The sequence below is a fragment of the Phyllobates terribilis genome, unplaced genomic scaffold (genome assembly GCF_046119375.1).
Source record: "Phyllobates terribilis strain yellow unplaced genomic scaffold, ASM4611937v1 Scaffold_11__3_contigs__length_659146591, whole genome shotgun sequence".
Classification (NCBI taxonomy): domain Eukaryota; kingdom Metazoa; phylum Chordata; class Amphibia; order Anura; family Dendrobatidae; genus Phyllobates; species Phyllobates terribilis.
In genome coordinates this window covers 181,832,787-181,860,137 of record NW_027362771.1, presented here as the reverse complement: position 1 = coordinate 181,860,137, position 27,351 = coordinate 181,832,787, and the positions used below count along the sequence as shown (strand labels likewise).

Sequence of the window (27,351 nt, the reverse complement as noted above, 5' to 3'; positions counted from 1 at the left end):
AAATGAGAATGCTTTCAAAAGTACAAGTGTTAATAGTTTATTTTTATCAAGTAACAAAATGCAAAGTGAATGAACAAAAGAGAAATCTAAATCAAATCAATATTTGGTGTGAGCACCCTATACCATCAAAACAGTATCAATTCTTCAAGGTACACTTGTACAAAGTCAGGTACACTGCAGGATCACAGTCAGGTGTATGAGTAACCGATTATACCAAACAGGTGATATTCATAATCATTTTCATATGTAGGTTGAAACAGTCATTAACGGAAACAAAACATGTGTAGGTGGCTTAAAACTGATTGAGGAACAACCAATTTCTGCTACAAAGGTGATGTTGTGGAAGACATATTATAGTACATACAACATGGCAAGACTGAGCACAGCAACAATATACAATATACCTATTCTAGAAAGAAACACAAAAATTGAGCTTGGTTTAAGTTGGTATATATGAAGCACATAAATGCACGTTTACACTGGCCATAAATCAGAAAAAAACCTACAAGAAGCAAAATGAACATAAACCCTACTGTACATAAATGAATAAAAAGCAAAAGTGATATCTAGAAGATAGCTATTCTGTATCAGGAAAATTTCTCCCAGGCAAAGATTTCAAAGCAGATTGTGGTTTCAATCCTTTTCAAAGAAGCTCCAAGAAATGTGCAATGCTGAAGACTAAGGGCTATAGACACTGTGGTCAGCCAAGGAAACTTAGTGCAGCAGATAAAATAAACATCATGTTTACTTCCTTTAAAATCTGAAGATATCCAGCAGTGCTATCAGCTCAGAACTGGTAGCAACCAGTGGGACCCAGCTACATCCATCTACTGTTCAGAGAATTCTAGCCAAAAGTGGTCTTCATGGAAGAATTGTGACCAAAAAGCCATACATTCCAACATGGAAACTAGACCACGAAACTCAACTCATGAAAAACAGGTTGCGCTTTCAAGTTTGTAGCTGCATTTAAGTAAATGGAGTTGGGGATTTGGTCAGAATTAATGGTGTCCACTAGTGATGATCAAGTATGCCTCAGTATTTTGGCGTGCTCAGCGTTTCATTCATTGTCGCCGCGCCTGCAAGTGTCACGGCTGTTAGACAGCCGTGACACATGCAGAGATAGCCTGGCGAACAGGCGACAATGTATGAAATGCCGAGCAGGCCAAAATACTCGCCAAGCACCCAAGCGTGCTTGCCGAAAGGAGTTAATGAGGCATACTCGATCATCACTAGTGTCCACAATGCTGAAAAATACAAGAAGATACTTATCTATTATGCAATACAAGCAGGGAGGCTTATGATTGGCTACAAATTTATTCTGATGCAGGAGAAAAACCACACACATACAATGACATTAAGAACTAACTTTAGTGTCAAAGAACAAGGAGTCCTGGAAGTGATGATATGACTCCCACTGAATCCTGGACTCAACATTATCAAATCTGTCTTGGATTATATGAAGGTTTTGCACAAGCCTTCATGCAGAGATCTGTGATTAGTTCTCCGAGATGTTTGAAACAACCTCCCTGCAGAGCTCCTTCAAAACCTAGGTGCAACAGTACCTAGAGGAATTGATGCTTTTATGTTGTTTTGAAGGCAAAGGGCGGCCACACCAATTATTGATTTGATTTAGATTTCTGTTTTGTTCATTTTGTTAACAGTTTATTTTTTACAATTAATACTTCTATTTATGAAAGCATTCTTACTTTGCACAGAGCAGCAAATACATTATATATATATATATCTTCTAAGATTTGTACCAGTGTTTCATATGGTATGTATGAAGAATCCTGTCACATTTAAGGAGACAAAAAAGAACTACAGACTGTAACATGATATAATAACAGTATACACCACTGACTCTACAATAGCTAAGGCATACATAGATGAAATTGCTTGCAGCTGATTTCTCACCGTGTACTAATGTAGAGAACAAGGTAACAGAACATAGTAAATCACATCTTATATTTGCCGCATAACAAGAGTTAAACTTTAAGAAAGCAAACAATACAGCACCTGGTAATGCAGCAGGAACAAGGATATCCCTGAAATGTCCTATAGTGCACGGTGTCACGGTGTAAGAAGAGTGCGTTCAATTCATTGCACTCACTCGTGCTGCTCATTGGTTGCTATCACTCACACCCCTGTTCATTGTTTCCATTAAAGTGCTAACCTATTATTAAGAGAATAACCTTTACTGCAGATTTCACATTGAACTTCTATATTTCATGTATTTTCAAAGCTAATTCAAACTTTTTAGCTGGATTGAAGAAAAGGCATTGCATTCCTGCTTAACTTACACATTGCTTGTGATTTATAAGTACAGAAATAACCTTTATGTACTCACAATAGCAAGGCCAAGCTGAAAAAATCATTTCATTCTGTAATCCGTCTCTGCTTGTCCATGAAACTATGACCCTACAATCCAACATGTAGCTATATTAATTATTTAAAGGAGTCTGTCACCCCCAAATTTAATTTAAACTACTTAAACAAATCTATAGGTAAATTAGCCCCTATAAAAACGATACCTGCAGTTTTAAGTAATCTCCTTTAAGGGTATGTGCACACGGTGCGGATTTACTGCGGCTTTGACGCTGCGTTTTTATGCTGCGTCAAAACCACAGCGGCCAGATGTTACAGCATAGTGGATGGGATTTCTAGAAATCTCATGCCCACTTTGCGTTTTTGTGCACCTGCGGAAACTGACATAAGATGCGTTTTTCAGATCCGCAGCATGTCTATTTCTCTTGTGGAAACTCATGCGGATTTTCCCCATAGACTTGCATTAGATGAGGAAAATCCACATGCGTAAAATCTGGATGTGCGTTTTGTATGCGTTTCTGCAGCGAAAACGCACACAAAAACACTATATGATGATGAATAAAGTTTGTTTAAAAAAAACCTATTCTCTAATTTCAACATGAAGACATGAAAAACGCATGCATAAAAACCGCATCAAAAAACGCATGGGCCAAACCGCATGTAAAAACCACAAGTAACCTAATTTGCATATTAGGTGCGGAAATGGTGCAGAAATTCTGCAGCGTCAAAACCGCAGCAAATCCGCACCGTGTGCACATACCTTAATTGTAAATGGTTTTATTGCAAATGCAAATTCTTTAAATCCCATCCACTTTCCAGGAACAATAAGGCTGTGTGCCTGCAATGAGTTTTTGACACTGCATATTTTCGCAGCATCAATATTGCAGCATCTTACAATTCCAGCAAAGTGGATGGGATATATAGAAATCTCATGCCCCCTGTGCTTTTATTTACACAGCGTAAACTGACCTGCGGTGCATGTTTCAAATCTGCAACATGTCAATTTCTCTTTCTAGTATGCGTAAAGTTTGTGTACATTTTTTACATAGACTTTCATTAGATGTGAGAAAACCGTAAGTAAAAAACGCACATGTATTTTTAGTGTGTTTCCGCAGCGGAAATATGTCAAAAACATATGCAATAAGCACACGACTGTATCAATAAAGTTTTGTCAAATACCAAGAAGTACCAAAAACAAAGAAGCTTTATTTAAAACATGACACACTAAAAAGAGACAAAAATGCAATCTCAAAAATGCCTAATTTATCGAATAGGTGCAGAAATGGTGCAGAAAGTCTGCAACATCAAAAACTCATCGTAAGCTCATCGCAGAAACGTAGCCTAGGACGCTGTGTTTTGACGCAGCAAAAATACGCAGCGTCAAAAACTCATGGTGGGTACACAGCTTAAATGAAGGAACAAGGCTCATGATGACATCCAAGTGGGGTCCGATTTTCACAGACTCACAGAACGGAGAAGGTGAACTCATTTTTTTTTCTCTCCACGTTCTAGAAAAACTGATGACACTCTGATCAAAGTCAGATCAGAGTTATCAGACCGTTTTTCTCAGATGTGGAGAAATCAGTCATGTGAACCTTCCTAACATTTTGTGAAAATTCTTTTGAAAGGAACCTGCCATGTCCCCAAATGCTATTAACCTGCAGATATAGGGTTAATCTGCAGGTTAATATTGTTACAGTGCTGTCCAGCTGATATACTGAAAGCAAGGCACTGGGAATAAATTAACTTTATTCTTCCCTAGATCTGCCGGCTTTCAGTCATAGAGGCATGCCTGAAGGGCAACAGTCACCGCTCATAGCACTGTGAGCAGCGGCTGTGAGTACTCCCCGACACTCTAACAGCTCGCTCTGCAGCGCATTTGTGCAGATTTGAAAAAAAAACTTTGGTGGTACTGTAAAAGGCAGCATTTTAGACCATTTAAAAATGCACAGAAAAAACACAGCGTGTAAACAAGCCCTTAATGTTATTGTAGACATTATGATTATGGTGAAAAGTTTAGGCTCTATTTCTATTTCGATTGTTCTTTTCCACCATAGAAGCAGTACAATAGAATTACCAAAATTGCTGGATCCTTCACATGCAAAATTGCCTCTTCAGAGAGAAAGAGGACTTGAACTTTTGCGCCATGTATTGGAAGTTGCAATCCTAAAAGTCAATATCGACCCTTTAACAAACCTTGCTATGTGACTTAGGATAATAGCCAAACCAGAATCTCAATTTTCAGACAAGTGTTTTGGGGTGTTGCCCCTCTTCAGTGAAAAGCATGACATCTGATTTGGCTGTATGAGAAGCCTCTGACTGAGGTCTAAGGGGTAACATCTCCTTGTGGAGAGAGACTTATACATCATGCATGCTCCTCTACAGAGAGGAAGAGGACTTTAACTCTAGTGCCACCTATTGGAAGCAGCAATCCTAAGGCTATGTGCCCAAGATGCAGAAATGCTCCGGATTAAAAACGCAGAAAAAACGCATGCGGATTATACATGCGTTTTTCCTGCCAGGGAAAAGCGGAAGTGAAGCGTTCTTCACTTGCATTTCCGCATGCGAGTTGTCAAGCGCTTTCCAAGCGATTTTAGCATCACTTGGAAAGTGCTTGACAACTTGGTCACACTATATAAATCCATGCAAACGCCATGGATTTATATAGTGTGACCGAAAGAATGTTAAAAAATAAAAAGTAAATCTATACTTACCTTCTGATGGCCCGCACTGTCTTTATTCGATGCGTCTCGGCTTGCCAGCAGCTCGCGGTACACTGAAGGACCTGCCGACGTCAGCGTCACGTGACCCGTCACATGACTAAATGACGTCAGCGCAGGTCCTTCAGTCCACCGCGATCTGCTGGCAAGCACAGACAAGCACACCGCGGGCCATCAGAAGGTAAGTATAATATTTATTTTTTATTTTATTCTTTTTTTTACAGGTTCTATGGTACCTGGGTCTGGAGGAGAGTCTCCTCTCCTCCAGACCCGGGTACCATCCAAACATTGAAACGCATGGAATGCGCATCTACAAATCCAGTGATGCGGATTCCAAGCGTTCCAATGCAAGTCAATGGCGGCGAAAACGCAGCGCTTCCACAAAATAATTGGTAGTGCTGCATTTTTTTCCACTTGAAGCTCATCAAGAGAATGCCAAGAGTGTGCAAAGCAGTCATCAAAGCAAAAGGTGGCTACTTTGAAGAACCTAGAATATGACATATTTTCAGTTGTTTCACACTTTTTTGTTACGTATATAATTCCACTTGTGTTAATTCATAGTTTTGATGCCTTCAGTGTGAATGTACAATTTTCATAGTCATGAAAATACAAAAAATTCTTTAAATGAGGTGTGTCCAAACTTTTGGTCTGTACTGTATATATATTTAATTTCTTTATTTTTATTGTGAGGAAAGGGTGTTCAAATTGATATATTTTTTCTATTTTTTTTACTGTATTTTTTAGTTTTATCTTGAACCTGTGATCAGCCAATGGCATCGCTGTGTCCCAATGGACTCATGGAAGAGAGCACTTTCTGGGCCGCACATGTAAATTCCACTGTCAGAGTTTGACAGCGCCAGTTAAGGCGTTAACAGCAGCAGGTGGAGCTCAATTAGGTCCCCGTGCGGGTCTGATGCTAGCTCATTACTACTGATCTGAGCTGACAACATAGAGTGTGCTGTGATTGTGCACATTGCACAGTACACAATGCGCTGGGATAGAGCAGGGACTAGCCCAGCCCCTGATACAAGCCTCACTGATGACGCTTCATTTCAGGGAGGAAGCAGGGGCTGTGACAGTGACCGCAACCTATGCCTCCGGAATGATGCTTCGTTTGAGTATCACAAGATGTACTGGGATACTCAAATGAAGCGTCATCACTCAGGGAGTAGGGGAAAAAATGCAATAGCAGTTAGTGTAGTTAGGGAACGGTAGGGAATTTTTAATGCAAGCATATTAGAAAATAATTTGGATTACAGCACTAAATAGATAGGAATTTAGATTCAAATGTATTTAACCTTCAAACCACCCTTCTAAGTAACAGAAGAATCCAAAACAAATCAGTTTAATTTTAAACATGAATTCCAAAAGGAAACAAAAACAGCAGCTGAAAATAAAAGCAATAAAAACACATGTAAAATAATGAAAAACTGCAGGTAATCTAATTTAGCTTACTGGTTTAGAAATGCTGCAGAAAAACATCAAAAACATACCACTCATTATGGGAACTTTGCTTTAGAGGCAGATACGGGCCGAACAACACAGCCATCATCTATAGGGAAATATGCAGGCCTACCTCCTGAGTCCACATCAAAGACAGGTACCCTAAATTGGACGTGCCAGCAGGTCTAGTGTCAGGAAAGGGGTTAATGACCTTATAATGCTTACTTAGCGGATCCTATATCCCTTTTTTACTCTAATGTTGACAGTGCACAGATGCACTCTGGAAGGATCCCACCGATCATACTATTAAGACATTTGTATTTGATATACCAAAAGTAATTCTTAGGGAAACACCTGTAAAAGACGAATTGTTATATGGAATGCAACTGTTTAACAGTCGTTATACCACGTTACAGATAGGACAGGGAACGCTACCATTAACCAGAATACCTTGTATGATTGACCTTGCAATGACAAGTTAGCTAGGCTCTAAAGATAATCGTTTTACTTTTGGCATCTCACCATAACAACAACACAAAGCTAAAATGGAGTGGAAAATCTGCTCCTGAGTATGCATGGCTTCTGTGCGTGTATTTAGGTGCATGGTTTGCGTCAGTAAATGACCGATTAGCAGGAAAGAAAGCCAGGTACAAATAAGCTTCTTTTTACAAGTGTCTCAAGAATTGTCCAGTATTTCAGCACTGAAATTCACAGTAAGTTAGAAGAAAAAGCCTAAAATATGCCTGATAAATATGTATTTTTATCAGATCTGTAGTTTTATCAAGATTAGTTGCTCCTGTTTAGGCCAGGCTCAGACAGGCAAATTTCATGGCCCCCATACATACCACCATGCCCGGACTGACAGTAAGTCTACTGACCTGAACTTACAGCTTAATAGACAAATATGTGAATGTAAGTTCCGGTCGGTGACCCATAGTTAGTCAGGGCCTTGTGGTCCATATATAGACTATTAAATATGCCAAATGAACCTGGCCTTATAGTGATAACCGTTTTGTAACATTAAAATCTTAAAATCATGTTATCAGGAGAATGTATAGAAATAAAGACAATCATAAGAGCAATAAAAATAGTTTCCTGTACATCCAGTGGCGTAACTGGAGTCTGACGGGCTCCGGTGCAAGATTCGGACCGGGCACACCTATCCTGATAAATATATATGCCTCATCCTGGCCCTATCCTGGTATATGTATCCTCATCCTGATTTATGTCCCCCATTCTGCCGCTGTTCTTTAATGTATAGAAAAAATAATCCATTATATTCACCAGGGGTGTATATATAGTGAAGGAAATAATCATTTGATCCCTTGCTGTTTTTGTAAGTTTGCCCACTGACAAAGACATGAACAGTCTATAATTTTAAGGGTAGGTTAAATACAAACCATTATGAGTTCTGACTCCTACAGACCAGTTAGACGCTCCTAATCAACTCGTTACCTGCATTAAAGACAGCTGTCTTACATAGTCACCTGTATAAAAGACTTCTTTCCACAGACTCAATTAATCAGTCAGACTCTAACCTCTACAACATGGGCAAGACCCAAGGATGTCAGGGACAAGATCATAGACCTGCACAAAGCTGGAATGGCCTACAAAACTATAAGTAATACGCTGGGTAAGAAGGAGACAACTGTTGGTGCAATAGTAAGAAAATGGAAGAAATACAAAATGACTGTCAATCGACATTGATCTTAGGCACCATGCAAAATCTCACCTCGTGGGGTATCCTTGATCATGAGGAAGGTGAGAGATCAGCCTAAAACTACATGGGGCAACTTGTTAATGATCTCAAGGCAGCTGGGACCACAGTCACCAAGAAAACCATTGGTAACACATTACGCCTTAAAGGTTTAAAATCCTGCAGTGCCCGCATGGTCCCCCTGCTCAAGAAGGCACATGTGCAGGCCCATCTGAAGTTTGCCAATGGACACATGGATGATTCTGTGAGTTATTGGGAGAAGGTGCTGTGGTCAGATGAGACAAAAATTGAGCACTTTGGCATTAACTCAACTCGCCGTGCTTGGAGGAAGAGAAATGCTGCCTATGACCCAAAGAACACCATCCCCACTGTCAAGCATGGAGGTGGAAACATTATGTTTTGGGGGAGTTTCTCTGCTAAGGGCACAGGACTACTTCACCGCATCAATTGGAGAATGGATGGAGCCATGTACCATAAAATCCTGAGTGACAACCTCCTTCCCTCTGCCAGGACATTAGAAACGGATTGTGGCTGGGTCTTCCAGCAAGACAATGACCCAAAACATACAGCCAAGGCAAAAAAGGAGTGGCTCGAAAGAAGCACATTAAGGTCATGGAGTGGCCTAGCCAGTCTCCAGACCTTAATCCCATAGAAAACTTATGGAGGGAGTTGAAGCTCCGAGTTGCCAAGTGACAGCCTCAAAATCTGAATGATTTAGAGATGATCTGCAAAGAGGAGTGGACCAAAATTCCTCCTGATATGTGCGCAAGCCTCATCATCAACTACAAAAAACGTCTGACTGCTGTGCTTGCCAACAAGGGTTTTGCCACCAAATATTAAGTGTTGTTTACCAGAGGAATCAAATACTTATTTCTCACTGCAAAATGCAAATACCGTATTTTTCGGACTATAAGACGCACCGGACCATAAGACGCACCCCAAATTTTGGGGTGGAAAATAGGAAAAAAAAATTTTTTATAAGATAGGGGTCCGTCTTATAGTCTGAATAGGTATCTTACCTGGGGGGCGTTGGAGCGAGGGTCACAAGAGGCAGGGTCCTTCAAGAAGCCGGCAGAAGTGGATGAATGCTGTGGACCCTGGATGCGAGAAGCTGGTGCTCCAGCAGCGGGGAGGTGTGGTGGTGGTGGTGGAGCAGGATTGCAGGGCCCTCAGTTCCCTCCCTCAGGAACCTGGCGGCTGCAGCAGAAGAGGTGAGAAGCTGTGGGACCGGGGCCTGTGGTGGAGCCTAGGGCCTGTGGTGGGGCCTGGGCGTGTGGTGGGGCCTGGGTCTGTGATGGGGCCTGCGGCCTGTGATGGGGCCTGGGGCCTGTGGTGGGGCCTGGGCCTGTGGTGGGGCTTGGGCCTGTGATGAGGCCTGGGGCCTGTGATGGGGCCTGGGGCGTGTGGTGGGGCGTGAGGCCTGTGGTGGGACCTGGGCCTGTGCTGGGGCCTGTGCTGGGGCCTGTGCTGGGGCCTGGGCCTGTGGTCTGTGCTGAGGCCTGTGCTGGAGCCTGGGGCCTGTGCTGGGGCCTGGGGTGGGGCTGGGGCCTGGGCCTGTGCTGGGGCCTGGGGCCTGTGGTGGGGTATGGGCCTGTGCTGGGGCCTGGGGCCTGTGCTGAGGCCTGTGCTGGGGCCTCGGGCCTGTGCTGGGGCCAGGTCCCGGGCCTGTGAGCGGCGAGTGCTGCTGTCCGGAGGATGCAGCTGTGCAGCGGTACGGCAGAGCAGTGGTGGGTGCTGCGGTGCGGCTTTCTGGTGGCCGTGGCTATCTTCATGAAGCTGTGATCCACAGACGGCGCATGAGCCATTTTCCTGTAGATCACTGTGCACCCACCGCAGCTCTGCCTAGCCGCCGCAGAGCTGCACATCCACTCTGCCTAGCCGCCGCACAGCCGCTCTGCCTCGCCGCTGACCCACCGCCGCTCTGCTTCATTGGCCCTGCCGCCGCACCCACCACCGCAAGTATCTGTTAAGGTTCGGACCATAAGACGCACCCCCCCATTTTCCTCCTAAATTTGGGGGGAAAAAAGTGCATCTTATGGTCTGAAAAATACAGTACATTTATCTAATTTATACAATGTGATTTTCTTGATTTTTTTTTTTTGGGATATTCTTTCTCTAAATGTTAAAATTAACCTACCCTTAAAACTAGAAACTGTTCACGTCTTTGTCAGTGGGCAAACTTACAAAAACAGCAAGGGATCAAATTATTATTTCCTTCACTGTAGAAGTCATGTAGTCCTGCAGCAGAAGTATAATGCACTTCCCATAGTCCTCCTTATAGTAAAATGCACCCCCATAGTCCTCCATTCAGTATAATGCACCCCTCATAGTCCTCCATGTAGTATAATGGGCCCCCCATAGTCCTCCATATAGTATAATGCACCCCCATAGTCCTTCATATAGTATAATGCATCCTACAGTCCTCCATATAGTATAATGCATCCCATAGTCGTCCATATAGTATAATGCACTGCATAGTCCTCCATATAGTATAATGCACCTCATAGTCCTCCATATAGAATAATTTACAGCCCATAGCCATCCATGTAGTATAATGCACAGCCCATAGTCATCCATGTAGTATGATGCACAGCCCATAGTCATCCATATAATATAATGCACAGCCTATAGTCCTCCATACAGTATATTGCACAGACCATATCCTTCATATAATATAATGCACAACCCATAGTCCTCCATACAGTATAATGCACATCCCATATTCCTCCATACAGTATAATGCACAGCCCATAGTCATACATGTAGTATAATGCGCAGCCCATAGTTATACATGTAATATAATTCACAGTCCATAGTCATCTATGTAGTAGCATGGCCACCGTGTACTCACTGATTTAATAAAAATAATTAAATACTCACCTTCCCTCCGTTTCCCACCGCTTGGTGTCTTCTTCCTTTTCTGAAGCCAGCAAGCTGACTTCAGGGTGCAAGCGGCAGGAGCGCATGATGTCACTTCCATGTGCCACCGGTCACGTGCACGATGATGTCAGCTGCTGGCCTCTGCTTGGCCGGCAGCGTGAATTGCTGTGCACGGACCCATTGGGTCTGTGCGCGACAATACACTTCAGCTGAATGTGCGTCCGATGACACACATCCAGCTGAAGTATTTGCTGGTGTCGGCGGGCCCCTCACCCGCTGGGCCTGGTCGCAGTGGTGACCACTGTGACCGTGGTGATTACGCCCCTGTGTACATCACACCCTTACATCCATAGATAGTAATTGCCTATCCAATCTCTATCATTATTTCGCAAGGAAAAGCACTGTGACTCATTCCCTTTACAGTTCCATGCCAACACGGGCTATAGATGTAGTAAATCCTGAGCTGCCCCGTGTGTTTCACTTGGAGCCATAGCTGCTACCGAAATGTTATACTTGCCCTTACATGCCATATTGACGATGTTATGTTAATCCGATTAATTCTAACCTTGATGATATCCTAGACCTTGCATGATGGGAACACATTGTAATCTCTAATCTTTAAAGTATATTATTGGCTGACCAAAAGGTAACCATTGTGCATTTTTGAAGACAGGTATACTGAAAGCACTGAATACATTTCCTGCAGGTGTCAATCATAGTAATATACAGCTTATTTTAAGGTGTTGAAAATGCTTAGATGTTGTGCACGTTGCCATTCATCAACTTGATCCACATTCTTTTTAATCTTCAAGAACAGATAAATTGCTCGTACTCATGTAATAAACTTGTTGATTTAAAAATCACATAAACCAGTTTAGATACCTGTTTAAGCAAAACATACACCTCTTAAATGACAGAAGAAAGCATGTAATTATCATCAGTGAGGAATGTTTCATCTGTGACTTCAATCTATGGAATCCCTTTATAACCTATGCTTTACAGAACTGAAGACTTGTACATTGATTAAATCAGTGTCTATAAAAGATGTCTAACCCTTGGGCGAAGACTGATTTTGCAGTAATATAGTGAGTAGTGTTGAGCGAACATGCTCGACACTGCTCGGTACTCGCCCGAGCATCACGCTACTCGGGATGTTCGGCGAGCACCGAGCATTTCCGGGTTACTCGGGCGGGAGCTCGGGTCTCCGCCCTGCATGTTTGGCGCTCTTTACAGAGCCAATGAACATGCAGGGATTGCCAGCCAGTCACTGTAATGCTGCAGCCATGTTGGTTGTGGGCATTACAGTGATTGGCTGGCCGCACAGCGTCACCTCGAGTATTTAAAACCGGGCGCCGCCATCTTGGACACAGTCGCTCCGGATTAGACAGTGTAGGGACAGCGCTGCTGATTTAGGGAGAGATATAAACTGCGAAATAGTTAGTGTAGGGTCTGTAAAGGCTGCCAGAACAAACAAACAGTCCTTTTCAGGACTAATATCCTTCCCAGATACCAGGCCGGCAGGCTGTATAGGAGACACAGTGGTTATACCAGCAAATGCTGCATTACAGTCCTGTGTGCTCCTGTTGCTGAAATTGCTTGACTTAGCACCAGGTGTCGGGGGCCTGGAAAAATCCTTTTTTTTTCATCTAAATCCTCCTTTTTTTCCTCCTTCACACTGTACAAATACCCGTCATATTAACCTTTTGGTGTGTCGTCCCCCCCCAAAAAAAAAATGCGTGTCTCTGATTTTTCAGACACAAATATAACTGTTGAAAATAGTCTGGTGTAGGCTAGAGAAACAGAAGTGTTGTTTTGCACTTCCACGGTTCAAAGCACTATATTATCCATTTTGGGCCATTTGTATCTAAAAAAAAAAAACAGTTTGAGTGTGTCGCTCACTGTTCAGCCGCAAATATCTCTATTTAAAAAAGTGTGGTATACCCCAGTAAACTATAACTGTGGTTTTGCCATCCCACGGTAAAAAATCTCTATTATTCAGCTTTTGGTAGTTTTTTCCGTAAAGAAAAACAGTAGTGTCTCCTGACTGTTGTGACACAAAAATATATCTGTTGAAAATAGTCTTGTGTAGGCCCGACATCCCAGTGTGGTTTCACAGTTCCACGGGTCAAATCGCTGTACTATCCAGTTTTGGGCCTTTGGTATCTAAAAAAAAAAGCAGTTTGAGTGTGTCGCTCACTGTTCAGCCGCAAATATCTCTATTTAAAAAAGTGTGGTATACCCCAGTAAAGAATAACTGTGGTTTTCCTCTTCCACGGTTCTAATCTACTCTTTATTACCCTTTTTCCATTGATAGTGCAAGTGTAAGCTATTTTACTTCATTTACAATGGGCAAGGCGCGTGGCAAGGGACGTGCAAGTGGACGCTCTGGTGATGGTTCGTGCAGAGGACGGGGCCGTGGCCAAGGTGAAAATGTCCCACAACCAACAGCCACATCTTCTCGCTCCCACTTCTTGACCGAATTACTAGGGAAGCACAGAACAACACCAGTATTGAGAACTGATCAGTGTGAACAGGTTATTAATTGGATAGCAGATAATACTTCAAGTTACCTGGGCACCACCACCTCCGGTCTGTCTTCCACACGGTCAACTCTTAGTAGCCGTGAGTCTCGACCGCATATTCCTCCTCACCCTGATGCTCCTTCCTCCCACCATGCCGAGTGTCGTCAGACAGCAAGTGATCCCACACTTGGACACTCTGAAGAGCTGTTCACTGGTCCATTTCCATATTTGGGCCCCTCGCCTGATTCGCTTGAAGTGGTGGAAGAGGAGATCCCATGTTGCGATGCCCAAATATTTGAACAGCCACGGCCACAGGAAGTCGACGTTGGCAATCTGTCACAAGAGGTGGACGATGACGAGACACAATTGCCAGGAAGTGAGGAGGAGGATCGTGGTGCGCAAGAGGAAGAGGAGGAGGTGGTGGATGATCTAGTAACTGACCCAACGTGGAAGAAGGACATGCAGAGTGAGGCCAGCAGCACACAGGGGGAGGGAGGCAGAGTACCCCAACAGGCAGGAAGAAGCAGTGTGGTGGCCGCAGACAGAAGGCAGGCAACCGTTCCCCGTAACACCAACACGAGGGACGTTGCCAGTACAAGCGGTTGGTCTTCCAGAGTCTGGAATTTTTTTAAAGACTCTGCTGATAACCCCAAAAAGGCCATATGTTCCACCTGCCATGCCAGCATCAGCAGGGGTGACAAAACTACCAGCCTGACCACCACCAGCATGATCAGGCACATGGCAGCAAAGCACCCGACTTTGTGGGGCGAAACCCAGGGTCCACGACCAGTGTCAGCGGGTGTCACCACTGCTTCTTCCACTGTTGTGCTTGCAATAGAACCCCCTGTTGTGTGTGCAAGGCAATCCCCTGTCCATACTGCATGTAAAGATGCCCCCTCCTCTCAGTCTTCACTTGTTATGGCAGTTTCTCAAGAAACAGCATCAACGTCCACGTCCACGTCCCACCGCAGCGTTCAATTGTCCATATCCCAGACCTTTGAACGAAAGCGGAAATTCGCAGCTAACGCCCAACAGGCCACAGTCCTAAATTCGCACATTTCACGACTGCTTGCATTGGAAATGCTGCCTTTTAGGCTGGTGGAGACAGAATCCTTCCACAATCTTATGGCGGTGGCCGTCCCTCAGTACTCGGTCCCCAGCCGACACTATTTTGCCCGGTGTGCCATCCCCGCACTACACAAGCACGTGTCCCAAAGCATCTGCCGTGCCCTCAACAACGCAGTTACTGGGAGAGTCCACCTGACAACGGACACGTGGACAAGTGCTTGTGGCCATGGACGGTACATCTCTCTGACGGCACACTGGATAAACATAGTGGAAGCCGGGACCCAGTCGGACCTTGGGACGGAACACATCCTCCCCACACCGAGGATTGCGGGCCCTATGTCAGACAGAGTTGCCCCCACAGTGTACAGCTCCTGCGCATCCTCCTCCTCTTCCTCCTCATGTTCAGCCTCCATCTCAGATATCACCACATCAGTTACAAGCTGGAAGCATTGCAGTACTGCCTCCGCCAAGCGGCAACAGGCTGTGCTGAAACTCATAAGCTTAGGTGATAAACCTCACACTGCTTGTGAGATGTGGACAGCTGTGAAAGAGCAGGCAGATCTGTGGCTGAAACCGCTGAACCTACATCCCGGCATGGTCGTGTGTGACAATGGCCGTAACCTGGTGGCGGCTCTGAGGCGAGGTGAGATCACAAACGTACCATGCCTGGCTCATGTGCTTAACCTCGTGGTTCAGCGGTTTCTTAAATCGTACCCCGAGTTGCCAGATCTGCTCGTGAAAGTACGCCGCCTGTCAGCTCATTTTCGCAAGTCGGCTACAGCTTCCGCCGCCCTTGCTGTGTTGCAGCAGCGTTTGCAGCTTCCGGCACACCGACTGGTGTGTGATGTCCCCACACGTTGGAACTCTACCCTCCACATGTTGCAAAGGATTTGTGAGCAGAAGAGAGCAGCTGTGGAGTACCAGCTGCAACAAGGCCATCTATATTCAGGTCAGACTCCACACATAAGACTTCAGGAGTGGACCTGGATGTCTGACATATGTACCATCCTGACAAACTTTGAGGAGGCCACCAAGATGGTGAGTGGCGATGACGCCATCATTAGTGTCAGCATCCCACTTGTCTGTCTTTTGCAACGCTCTCTGCAGAGAATTAAAGAGGAGGCATTGCAGCCAGAGTATGATGAGATGGATCAAGAAGCCGTAGTGGGCGATTACACACAGCCCAGCCTCATCTCATCCCAACATGCATTGGGGGACAATGAGGGAGAGGAGGAGGAGGAGGAGGAGGAGGAAGAACAGGAGCTGCTATCATGCGTTGTAGACGGTAGTACCTGTACAAGTGTCATACCGTCGGTTCAGCGTGGGTGGCCTGAGGACAGGGGGGAGGAGGAAGAGGAGGAGGAGGAGGAGAGCATGGTCAGTCGTCATCTTGGTGAGGACACGGAAATCTTGCCCGTTACCAGTCTAGCACGCATGGCTGACTTAAAGTTACGCTGCCTTAACCGTGACCCTCGCGTTGTCAAAATGTTGGGTGACAATCATTACTGGTTGGTGACACTTGTAGACCCCCGCTACAAGGAGAACTTTCACTCTCTTATTCCTGAGGTGGAGAGGTCTACAAAAATGGAGCAATACCAGAAGGCCCTTGCTGCAGAACTCTTAAAAAAATTCCCATCTGAACACGCTAGCGGCAGAGGTCACAGTTCGTTGCCCAACCAAGGCGTACAGGCGAGAGAGATGCAACTCCAATCCAGCAGAGGCAGGGGAACACTGTCAACATTCTGGGACAGTTTTCTGACACCCGCCCAGCTTACAGGCCCTCAGGCGCGGGGTACTCTCACAAGGAGTGGAAAGTTTCAAAAGATGGTGAGGGAGTACCTTGCCGATCGTACCAGCGTCCTCCGTGATTCCTCTGTGCCTTTTAATTATTGGGTATCCAAGCTGGACACTTGGAGAGAACTCGCTCTGTACGCCTTGGAGGTCCTGGCCTGTCCTGCCGCTAGCGTTTTATCGGAGCGTGTTTTTAGTGCCGCTGGGGGAATTATAACTGATAAGCGCACTCGCCTGTCAACTGACAATGCTGACAAGCTGACCCTTATCAAAATGAACAAGGGCTGGATTGGGCCAGACTTCTCATCACCACCAAATGACAGCAGAGTAACATAAAGTCAAATCCACTGTGTTATTTCGGGAGGTGTATTCACATGCACCGCTTCACACCCACACATGGGTATACGCTTACTCGTTTCGGCTGTTTAATCTTCTTCTCCTTATCCTCAGCCTCCACCACCACTATACCACCAGGGTGCCAGCATTGCAAGTTCCTCCGTCCTTATTTTTGGCAGATTTTGCTTGCAAGGCATAAGCAAATACTATGGGACACCCACTCCCCAATAATGGGACTTATGTTTGTAATATGCTGTACTGCATGGCTCTTGTAAGGGGCATTGCAAGTTGCTCCGTCCTAATTTTTGGCAGCTTTTGCTGGGAAAGCATAAGCAAATACTATGGGACACCCACTCCCCAATAATGGGACTTATGTTTGTAATATGCTGTACTGCATGGCTCTTGTAAGGGGCATTGCAAGTTGCTCCGTCCTAATTTTTGGCAACTTTTGCTTGGAAAGCATAAGCAAATACCATGGGACACCCACTCCCCAATAAAGGGACTTATGTTTGTAATATGCTGTACTGCATGTGACGCGCCCCCTGGGCCGTGTGTACACGTGTGTGGGATACCCGGTGCCGGGTCTCTGGGGTCTGTAGTCTCCGTGGCGGTGACCCGGTCCCGTGGCTCAGGCTGGTCAAACCAGTGGCAGTCTTTCTTAGGTTTTGAGGTTAATTGTCCGACTGCGCCACCCGTGGATTGTGGTCAGGGAGTACCACCGCTGCGAGGCAGACCGCTGAGGCTGGTGTTGTGTGCGCAGCATAGAATGGGATAACTCCCCTCGGGAGGAGTATAGCCTCAGGGCAGTGAGTGTGGATGATGGGGGTGATGGTGCACGAGCGCAGCAGGAATGACTCAGAGTCTTTGCAGTGCAGTTCAGGGTCTTTACTGATGATTATAAGGTAGACCCTCCCGGGAGTACTGGCTAGCATAAGAGGCCTGGTCAGTCTGTGAGCAAGCAGGAGTTCCCCTGGCCAGGTGGAGTTGTAGGCCTCCTCGTCTGTCTGCACTCTTCCTGGCTACCTTGCTGTAAGCGGGTAGAAGTAGCCAACGTCCCTGAGTGTACAGTGTAGTGCTCATCCGTATGGCTGGTGACTTGGGGCCTTCTGTTAGCCTCCGCTCCACGACGGCGGTGCTGGTCCCTTGCTTGTGACTGAGCCTCCGGGCTTCTATGGCCAGAGGACCTGAAATCCCCTGCCGGATGGTTTCTGCTGCTGGATATATAAGTCCTCACAGCTTCGGACTCCTGTGTCCGGTTCCTATTGTCTTCTGCCAGGGCGAGCTCTGCTCAGCTTCCAGCACCTGGTCTTTAGCTCCTAGCTCCTACAGAGCTCCTTGCTGTTACTTTCCCTTGCTCTCACTCTGACTCTGACTGTTCTCTGACTCACTCAACCCCGCCCCAGATCCAGTTTATAAGGGCAGAATTCTCCCCTCCCAGGATTGGGGCAGGAGGATGTTGCATGTTTAAGGGATCCTGACCATTAAACCTCCCACTTGCTCTCCGACGTAATATCTCTATTACTGTGGTGACCAGACTCCTGGGGTGCCACACATGGCTCTTGTAAGGGGCATTGCAGTTCCTCATAATTTTTGGAAAGCCTTCCATTCACTGCTTAGGCCAACAGTGCATGGGAGACCCAGTTGCTATAAATGGAAAAAAAGGTTTAGTTAACGCCCTCTGACCTCCATGTCATTTCCAAGGGGCATTGGAGTGGCTCGAAATTTTTGGTAGGCATTGCACTCACTGTATGCCCTATAACTGTGCAGCCGAACCGCTCCTTTTGTTACAGAAACATATCCTACAAGACATATCTGGTTGACTGGCCTGATATTGATGTGAATGGTCCCTGTTCCTCCTGCTCTTTCTCCTTTGCCACTACCTCATCCATCATTTATCACCTGAAGCTTTGTTTTAACGGGAGTCATAGAACTTGGATAGTAGCAGGAAAACATCCAGCAATCCTCGGAGGAGGTAGGATATGCGCCAAAACGCTGACCACCTCAGGCCTAGCTGCTACTACATATATGCGCTTGCATTACAACAAAACAAAGCAGATGCTAACTTCTATCATCCTCATCATGCTCCTCACCTTGGCACTCTCAACTCCCCTGATGGAGAAGCCAGGGTCCACCAGAGGAGTCTGATAGTCCGGTGGGCTCGGCCAATGCTGCCCTAAAGCAGGCCAGGCTAGGAAAAGTGTGGGAAAAGTTACCGGGACAAATAGGGGTGGCTGGGGACTGAGTATGGACACCCGGCCACCCCCTGGAGGCTGGGGAGCAAGCGGGGACACCCAGTCACCAGGCGGCTGGGGACTGAGTATGGATACCAGGCCGCCGACACAGCCATGGCGTGGTGGCCAGATTCCGCCTCCACATGCCTAAAAGGCCCAATTTAAAGTGCAAGCAAGCAGTATCGTATTGCAGCCTGGGGGTGGGTGGGTGGCAGGCTGCATACTTGCGCTTGCATTGCAAGGAATGGGAGAGGTACAATTGAACACTGCCCTGGGACAAGGACTTGAATGCGGATAGTTGCAAGTCTGCAACGACAGGTGCAAGGTGGGAGGCATCTTCGCATGTACCATGAACAGGGGTTTGGCATGCACACACTACAGCGGAATAGGCTCTCCTTCCCACTAAATGCACTGGGAAGGGCACAGGTAATGTTTTGGTATACGCGCTTAATCTTATGTATAAGGCACACCAGGGCAAATATGGGCGGCTGGGGACTGAGCATGGATACCTCGCTGCCGAAGCAGCCATGAGGTAGTGGCCAGCTTCGGCCTCCTCCAAACTAAAAGGCCCCATTTCAAGTGCAAGCTAGCAGTATGGAATTGCAGTCTGGGGGTGGGTGGGTGGCAGGCTGCACACTTACACTTGCATTAAAAGAAAACATAGCAGATGCTAACTTCTGTCATCATCATCATGCTCCTCACCTTGGCACTCTCAACTCCACCGATGGAGAAGTCAGGGCCCACCGGAGGAGTCTGGTTCTCTGGTGGGCTCGTCCAATGCTGCCTAAAGCAGGCCGGGCTAAGAAAAGTGTGTGGGGGGATGTTCCAAGGAGAAATAGGGGCGGCTGGGGACCGTTTATGGACACCCGGCTGCCCCCAGGCGGCTGGGGACCGTGTGTGGACACCCGGCCGCGGGGCGGCTGGGGACCGAGTATGGACACCCGGCCGCCGGGCGGCTGAGGACTGAGTATGGATTCCAGGCCGCCAACACAGCCATGACGTGGTGGCCAGATTCCGCCTCCACATGCCTAAAAGGCCCAATTTCAATTTCAAGCAAGCAAGCAGTATGGTATTGCAGCCTGGGGGTGGGTGGGTGACAGGCTGCATACTTGAGCTTGTATTGCAAGGAATGGAGGAGGTACAATTGAACACTGCCCTGGGACTAGAACTTGCATGGGGATAGTTGCAAGTCTGCATCTTCTGATGCGGTAAGGATCACTTATGATGGGCACACTTTTAGACAGTGACCTGGGAGTCAGAGATGCTTCTAGGGGTCTTCCCCATGCTGTTCCCTTGTCTTTTCAGCACTTTATGCAGGTGTCACACAGCACATGGCCAGATAAGGTTGTAAAATGTTAAAATGACATTTCACGGTGAATGCATTTGTCATAGTTGAAAGCAATACAAAAGTGCAAAAACGCATAAAAAATGCTACTTGTGAACATAGCCGAAGGTGTGGAGGAGTATTTTTGTTTTTGGTCATTTATTTTAACTTATACACAAGTCTTTATCCTGGAAAGGATGTTCCTTAACATATTTCACAGGAAAAAAGTTTCACTTTCGTTTTTGAACGTTTTATTGTGAGCCTGTAAAAGTGGCTTAATACCTCTGACCACGTTGTTGACAGCAGTGACCTGGGGGTCAGAAATGCTTCCTGGGGCGATCCCCATGCTGTCACCATGTCATTTGAGCACTGTCACTATCGTTTCGGGCACTTGTTAGGCTTTTAAAAGACTGCCGAGGGTGCCACCGCAAAAATGCTCGAGTCTCCCATAGACTAACATTGGGCTCGTTGCTCGGGTCGAGCACCCGAGTATCACGGCGAGCTCGGCCCGAGCTTCGAGCACCCGAGCATTTTAGTGCTCGCTGAACACTAATAGTGAGTAATCGCTCTACACCAGGGGTCTCAAACTCGGCTGGCTATATGGGCCGCACATGGAAAACATTTGAATTTGGGGGGACGCATTCTTTGTTCAATGTGACATTTTTAGTGATATCATTTTTTTTGTATACACCTTTTAAACATTTTTGCAGTGTGTATTTTTTTTATAGCTTGGGTCGTTATGGATGTGACAATAATAAACGTGCACTTTTTTGTGTTTACTTTAGTTTACATATAAAACAGTATTTTTAGTGCTATTTTTTCATGCTTTATTTTTATTTTTTGATTTTTACAATTTTGTTTTCCCCAATTGGCCACATACAGTAATATTGTCTTACAATTAGCATCATATAGTAATAATGGCAAACATCTTGTAGTAATGTTCCCCATCCAAGTCCCCATCTTGTACTAATGTGCCTCATCCAGGTCCTCATCTTGTGGCTATGTGCCCCATCCAGGTCTCCATCTTGTGGCTATGTACCGCATCCAGGTCCCCATCCTGTGGCTATTTGCCCCATCCAGATCCCCATCTTGTGGCTATGTGCCCCATCCAGGTCTCTATCCTGTGGCAATGTTCCCGATCCAGGTCCCCATCTTGTGGCTATGTGCCCCATCCAGGTCCCCATCTTGTGGCTATGTGCCCCATCCAGGTCCCCATCCTGTGGCTATGTGCCCCATCCAGGTCCCCATCTTGTGGCTATGTGCCCCATCCAGGTCCTCATCTTGTGGCTATGTGCCCCATCCAGGTCCCCATCTTGTGGCTATGTGCCCCATCCAGGTCCCCATCTTGTGGCTATGTGCCCCCTGTGCTGTTCTTTACACACATAAAATAGAAAAAAAAAGATGATTCTCACCTGTCCTCCGTTCCCTCGGCGTCCTTCCTGCAGATGTGGCCCGCAGGCACCACAGAGTCAGATCCCTTGACGATCCCGACCTGGTCCAGGAGGAGCCGCCGACAGCAGCGCTGCATTGCCGTGCAGAGACTGTCTCCCAGCACAGCATTTTCAATGTCAGCCGCCGGCCAATCAGAGACCACTCGCTGCGCCGACATGCAGATATCAGCTGCTGGCTTCTGATTGACCGGCAGCTGGCATTGGAAATGCTGTGCTGGGAGACGGTCTCTGTGTGGCAATTCAGAGCTGCTGTCGGCGGCTCCTCCTGGACCTGGTCAGGATCATCAAGGGGTCTGTGCCTGCGGGCCACATAAAGCAGCCTCAGGGGCCGCATGCGGCCCGCGGGCCGCGTGTTTGAGACCCCTGCTCTACACCCATATACCCATAATATTTGTAATATACGTTCAGCCTATACAATGGTAGTACTTTCTTATAAAAATGTTTATGTCCTCATAGATTTCAATTGATAAATGGGCCAGAGTGATTGCTTTGCTTTATTTCATTCAGTTAATTCTCTGCTGCTATAGAGCTGTATCTAATTAATCTGGGCTAAATTGGAATTTTTGGTGCAACCTTAAACCCAGCAACCCTCAGGACTTGTTCACATGGACGTATTTTTGGTCTGAGTGCTGTCCGTGAAAAAAACGGACAGCACTCGGACCAATGTTATTCAGTAGGGCTGTACAGATGAGCCATTTTCGGAATTTTCGTGTGAAAAAAATCGCAGCATGCACTAGTTTCTGCCATAAATCGGATGAGGCTCACCCATTCAAGTCTAAGGGTGCATGAAAAAAATCGGATGTCTTAGAGACACTATAACATCCGATTTTCTAGATACATTGCAATTCTGTAAATGGTCTTGTAAATTATTAAAAGATGTTTTTGTTAAAAAAAAGTATTGCACGCCAATGACAAGTGAGAAAAAAGTCGTGCCACTTTTCTGAATGAACCTCTGAGCAATTTTTTATATACTCATGTGAATCTACACTTAGAGTGTGTTTACAAATGGGGTTTTTGCAGCCTTTTTTAAGCAGCATATTTGGTGTGTAAAATAAGCAGCAGTGTATTTAGTGCATTAAATATGGAGCCTTTTACAGTACAAGTAAATCAATTTGATTTTCGAAATCTCAAGCACACGCTGGGTTTATTCTCCGCATGGATTTTGAGCCCTGGTGTGTTTTGCCAAGATGCAGCATTTCAATTCTTTCAGCGTTTTTGCAGCACTTTTTCACCCATTCTAATGTATTGGTGAGAAAATGCAAGCAATAAGCTATAAAAAAAAAAACAGATATAGAAAATGTGACAAAAGCGGGTTTTTTTGTGTGGAAAAAAATTACACTGTATGTAGATGGCAAAAGCTAACCAGCTCAGTGATCGACTGCAGCGGGGATGTGGGCTGTCGACATGACATCATAGCTGCAACCAAAACGCTAAAACTGGAGCAGTAGCAGAGCGCCGGCGCTGGATCCGGGGAGAGTGAGTACCTGCTCTGCTTATTATGTTATGTATATAAAAACCACTGAGGTCAAATTTTGTTAATGTACAAGACAACCTTTATCTTGTGATGTAAATCCATCTGTAGTGGCAAAGTCAGACAAAAAATCAATTGAGAATTTGTGGCCGGGCCTTATAAAACATGGCAGACCACAGTTTTGCAAAAGATGGTGAAAAACAGCACAAAGAAATAGTTGTTGTAAACTTTTTCTCATAAACTCAAGACTGTAATCAACGTGCTCCTGCTAAATAATAAGTAGAAGGAGCATGAATAGTTGCCCATTCAATTCTTTATTGACGATTGTATAGAACGATAATGCTAATGATTGAATCTGCCACTTTAGATTTTCCTTTTACAGCGATTAACCAAAAAAAGCTTATAATCAGACTATTTATTACATCTAGTAACATTAGTAAAGGGTGAACTATAGACACTGTATATAGATATAGAAACAATATAGTGCCATATGTCGTAGAGCTGAGTACATATAATAATCACAACAGCAGAGTCTTTAGGAAAATGAGGAGGTGAGCGGGTTTTCCATGTGCTGGTATCTCTGATGCAATCTGGTCCTGTTGCCTCATTTGCATGCTGTCTGAGAGCTGTATTTGATTATCCTACATAAGGGTATGATTAACCAAGCAAAACCGTGCCATACTTCCCACTAATATAGTACATTCATTACAGCTGCATTACCGGATTTGGGGTATGTCTCATGCAGTTCTCAACCTCTGAGCAGCAGTTTAGATGATACCATATGGTCACATATTTCCTTGTATATTGCATAAGCTGAACATACTGTACAATGAGAACAAAATGTATTTTTTTTACAGTTTACACCCAAACTAAATCAGGCATACAGTACATAGTGCCAAAAATCAATACAAATGATCATTACTTTGATTTTTAAGCATTTTATGAAGCCAAATAGGGAATTAAGAACATTTGCTTCTTGTTACTCAATGGATTTATGACATTTAAAGGTAGTCATATATATATGGGTTCTGATTTAGGGCTTGTGCAGATGAACCTATAAATCAGACGTGTAGTATCTGATTTTTAATCGGACAGCACACTGACCCATGTTATTCGATAGGGATGTTCAAATGAATGTTTATTTTCTGATTCTTTTCTGAGTCCGACTATCCGTGAGAAAAGAATCACAGCATGCATTACTTTCTTCTGAGTCTCGGATGAGACTCACACATTCAAATCTACAGTATGGGTGTGGAATAAAAAAAATCAGATCCACCAGAGTGGCATCCGATTTTTACGGATACATTTCTGTTATAAAGCTAGGACACTGTATATGATCATGTACGTTTTAAGATAGTTGTGTGAAAGCGGATTGCAAACAGATAGTACACAGATGTGAAAAATGGACACAAGGACAGCACATGGATGAAAATTAGTAAAAAATTTCCCAAGTTTTCTGGATGAAAATCGCTCGTCTGCAGCCACCCTTAGAGGTAGTTATGTATGTATGTAAAGGTTTTTATTTAGAAGTACTCAAGTATGTATGTGCTTAGATATAGTAATGTGTATATATAGGTTCTCATTTAGATGTAGTCATGTATGTATGAGTTGTAATTTAGACAGTCAGGGCAGACATATCAATGGTGCCACCTGTGCGGCCGCACAGGGTCCCAAGAGGTAAGGGGGCCCATTTCCACATCTAAAACTGATGAAATTGTGAATTATGATGAGATATTGGACTGCAAGGGCCCCTATATTGTTCTTGCATAGGTGCCCTTTTTAGTCTGCGTCCGCCAGTGGCCAGGTATGTAAGGGTTCTGATTTAGAAGTAGTCATTTATGTATAGGTTCTCATTTACAATAAGATGGAGAGGGGGCGCCAATAGCGCTGTTACCCAGACAAGTAGTGGTATAAAGGAAAAAGGATGCTCACCTTGGTGAGTTGTGAAATGCGCAACTCATATGATGGTATAGTGGAGTGCTGCAGGAGACACCAAACCTCAAGGGTCCGAGTACCAGTTGTGGATGCAAGAAAGTGCCAATGATTCCGTGCTCCTCCGGGTCAAAAAAAGGGATGCAATACCCAGTGCTTGGTTAAGAGTTCATTTATTTATAAGCTTATAAATAAATGGACTCTTAACCAAGCACTGGGTATTGCATCCCTTCTTTTGACCCAGAGGAGCGCGGAATCATTGGCACTTTCTTGCATCCACAACTTAGGTTCTCATTTAGACATAGTCATGTATGTATGAGTTGTAATTTAGATAGTCAGGTATGAGTGGGTTCTCATTTACACCTATTTGTGTGTATGTATGTATAGATTCTCATTAATAATTAGTTATGTATTTTATGGGTTCTCATTTGCAGGTAGTAAGGTTTCTAATGTGGACGTAGTCATGTAGTGTACGGGTTCTCAGTTATTACAGTCAGCAAACTGCATATTACACTCCCTGCTGAGTATAACCACGGCAGAGTGTGTAGACTATTCTACGTCACAATGACACATTTATTCCTCTCCACTGGCAGCGGGGAAGACGCTCACCGCCCCCATAATGTAGGACACAGATATTTCCCAGCAGAGTCAGGGCAGTCTGGATATCTACAATGCAAGTTACATTATCCACATATTTGCTAGAGGAACACCAAAGACACACAAGCAACCTGAATAACCTGTAGAACAATTGGCCAAGACTGCAAAAAAAAAAAAGCCATTACACTACACATTAGTAATTCCATGGTGTGGTACAGGAAAAAGCAGACGTGGAAAGGTGATTTGCTAAATCTGAACACACATCATTTAACAAGAGGAGAAAAATAAGCTCAATGTGATTACCTGAGAAATGCTGGGATTCCTACTCACGGCTTGCTTTTTTAATCTTTTTTTTTAGAAGTATGAATGGATACACTAGAGTGTTTCACTGACGTTTGAAATGTTTAGTAGGAGGAGTGGGCTGCCAATGATCTTACTGAAGGAATGGGAGGGGTTAAGAGCGGTTTGAGCTGGTCCTGCAGATGCTGGCACGCTTACTGTGATTCATAGCAGATTTCTCACTTATGCCTAGGGCAGCCAACCCAACCCAGCCCTTCCTCATATGTAATGTACTAAATAAGACGTGATAGAAAAAGGTAACAAATGCAGCAAAATTGTCAATATCTAAACATACACATATATTTATTCTACATAGTGCTGCACAAAGAATGCATTCTGTTCAGATCCTAATACTATCACTTTAGAGACAGACCATATAAACACTGTGCAGTTATTGGGCAGCTCCAGCTGAAACTATAACCCCAGTGTATACTCCCCAGTACATAAAGAATTACTGAGAACATCAATATTCTCTTTACTGGCATCTGTCATATAGAGAAGTGTCTAAATCTCTGATTATTTGGAGAAAGCAAACATGTATCCTTTACTGCAATCTATTGTTATATTGTGCTCCGCAAACTGAAAAACATGAAAAACTCTATTACAGTACCTTGTACTATAAGGCACATATATTTTATCACCTTACTTTTGCTGCTTTGACAAAAGTGCCAATATTAGTTACCGCCAACTCCATAGAATGTATTAACAGATACAATGCCTTTGGGGTTCTATTAGCAAATGTCATGGGAACATTCTACTTGTGTCACATTAGGTTGAGAAAAAAAATTGCACTGAAAATGTTGCAACTGCTGGCCATCATTAATTCCTTTTTCCTACATGTGTACTTAATGTTAAAACTAAGCACAATATATGATTTGAACTATTTTTTACAAAGCAGCCTTAATACAAGAGCAGACATATGTATGTATATGGTTTTATGATTAGTACTTTACAAGCACTTACATTAGGTCTCTTCCCAAACCGTATACAAGGAAATGTGCCCAAACCACTGATCCATACAGATGCCAACTTACCTGGGTTCCAGTATCGAGGATGTTCACATGGTTGGTGGAATGATTAACATAAGTATACTATTGCCGATGTAGGTGTCGAAAAAAAGTCAAATAAAAATATGTAATAAATTGTGTATATAGTTTTATTAGAATTACTTGTCCTGTTGAATAGCTGAAGAAAATGTCCTGTC

General features: G+C 44.7%; 1 protein-coding gene across 2 annotated transcripts in view; it reads right to left on the bottom strand.

Annotated features, from left to right (window-relative positions):
- SLC16A7 (solute carrier family 16 member 7) overlaps positions 1-26,266 on the bottom strand; it is a 181,979-nt gene extending 155,713 nt beyond the window's left edge. The window contains exon 1 of one of the 2 annotated variants that reach the window (XM_073651861.1): positions 26,112-26,266. The gene's annotated coding sequence lies outside the window, so the exon portion shown is untranslated. Of the gene's footprint in view, positions 1-2,016; positions 2,135-26,111 lie in introns of those variants that run through there. The other variant, XM_073651863.1, reaches the window with a different exon arrangement.
- Positions 26,267-27,351: the final 1,085 nt, after the last annotated feature.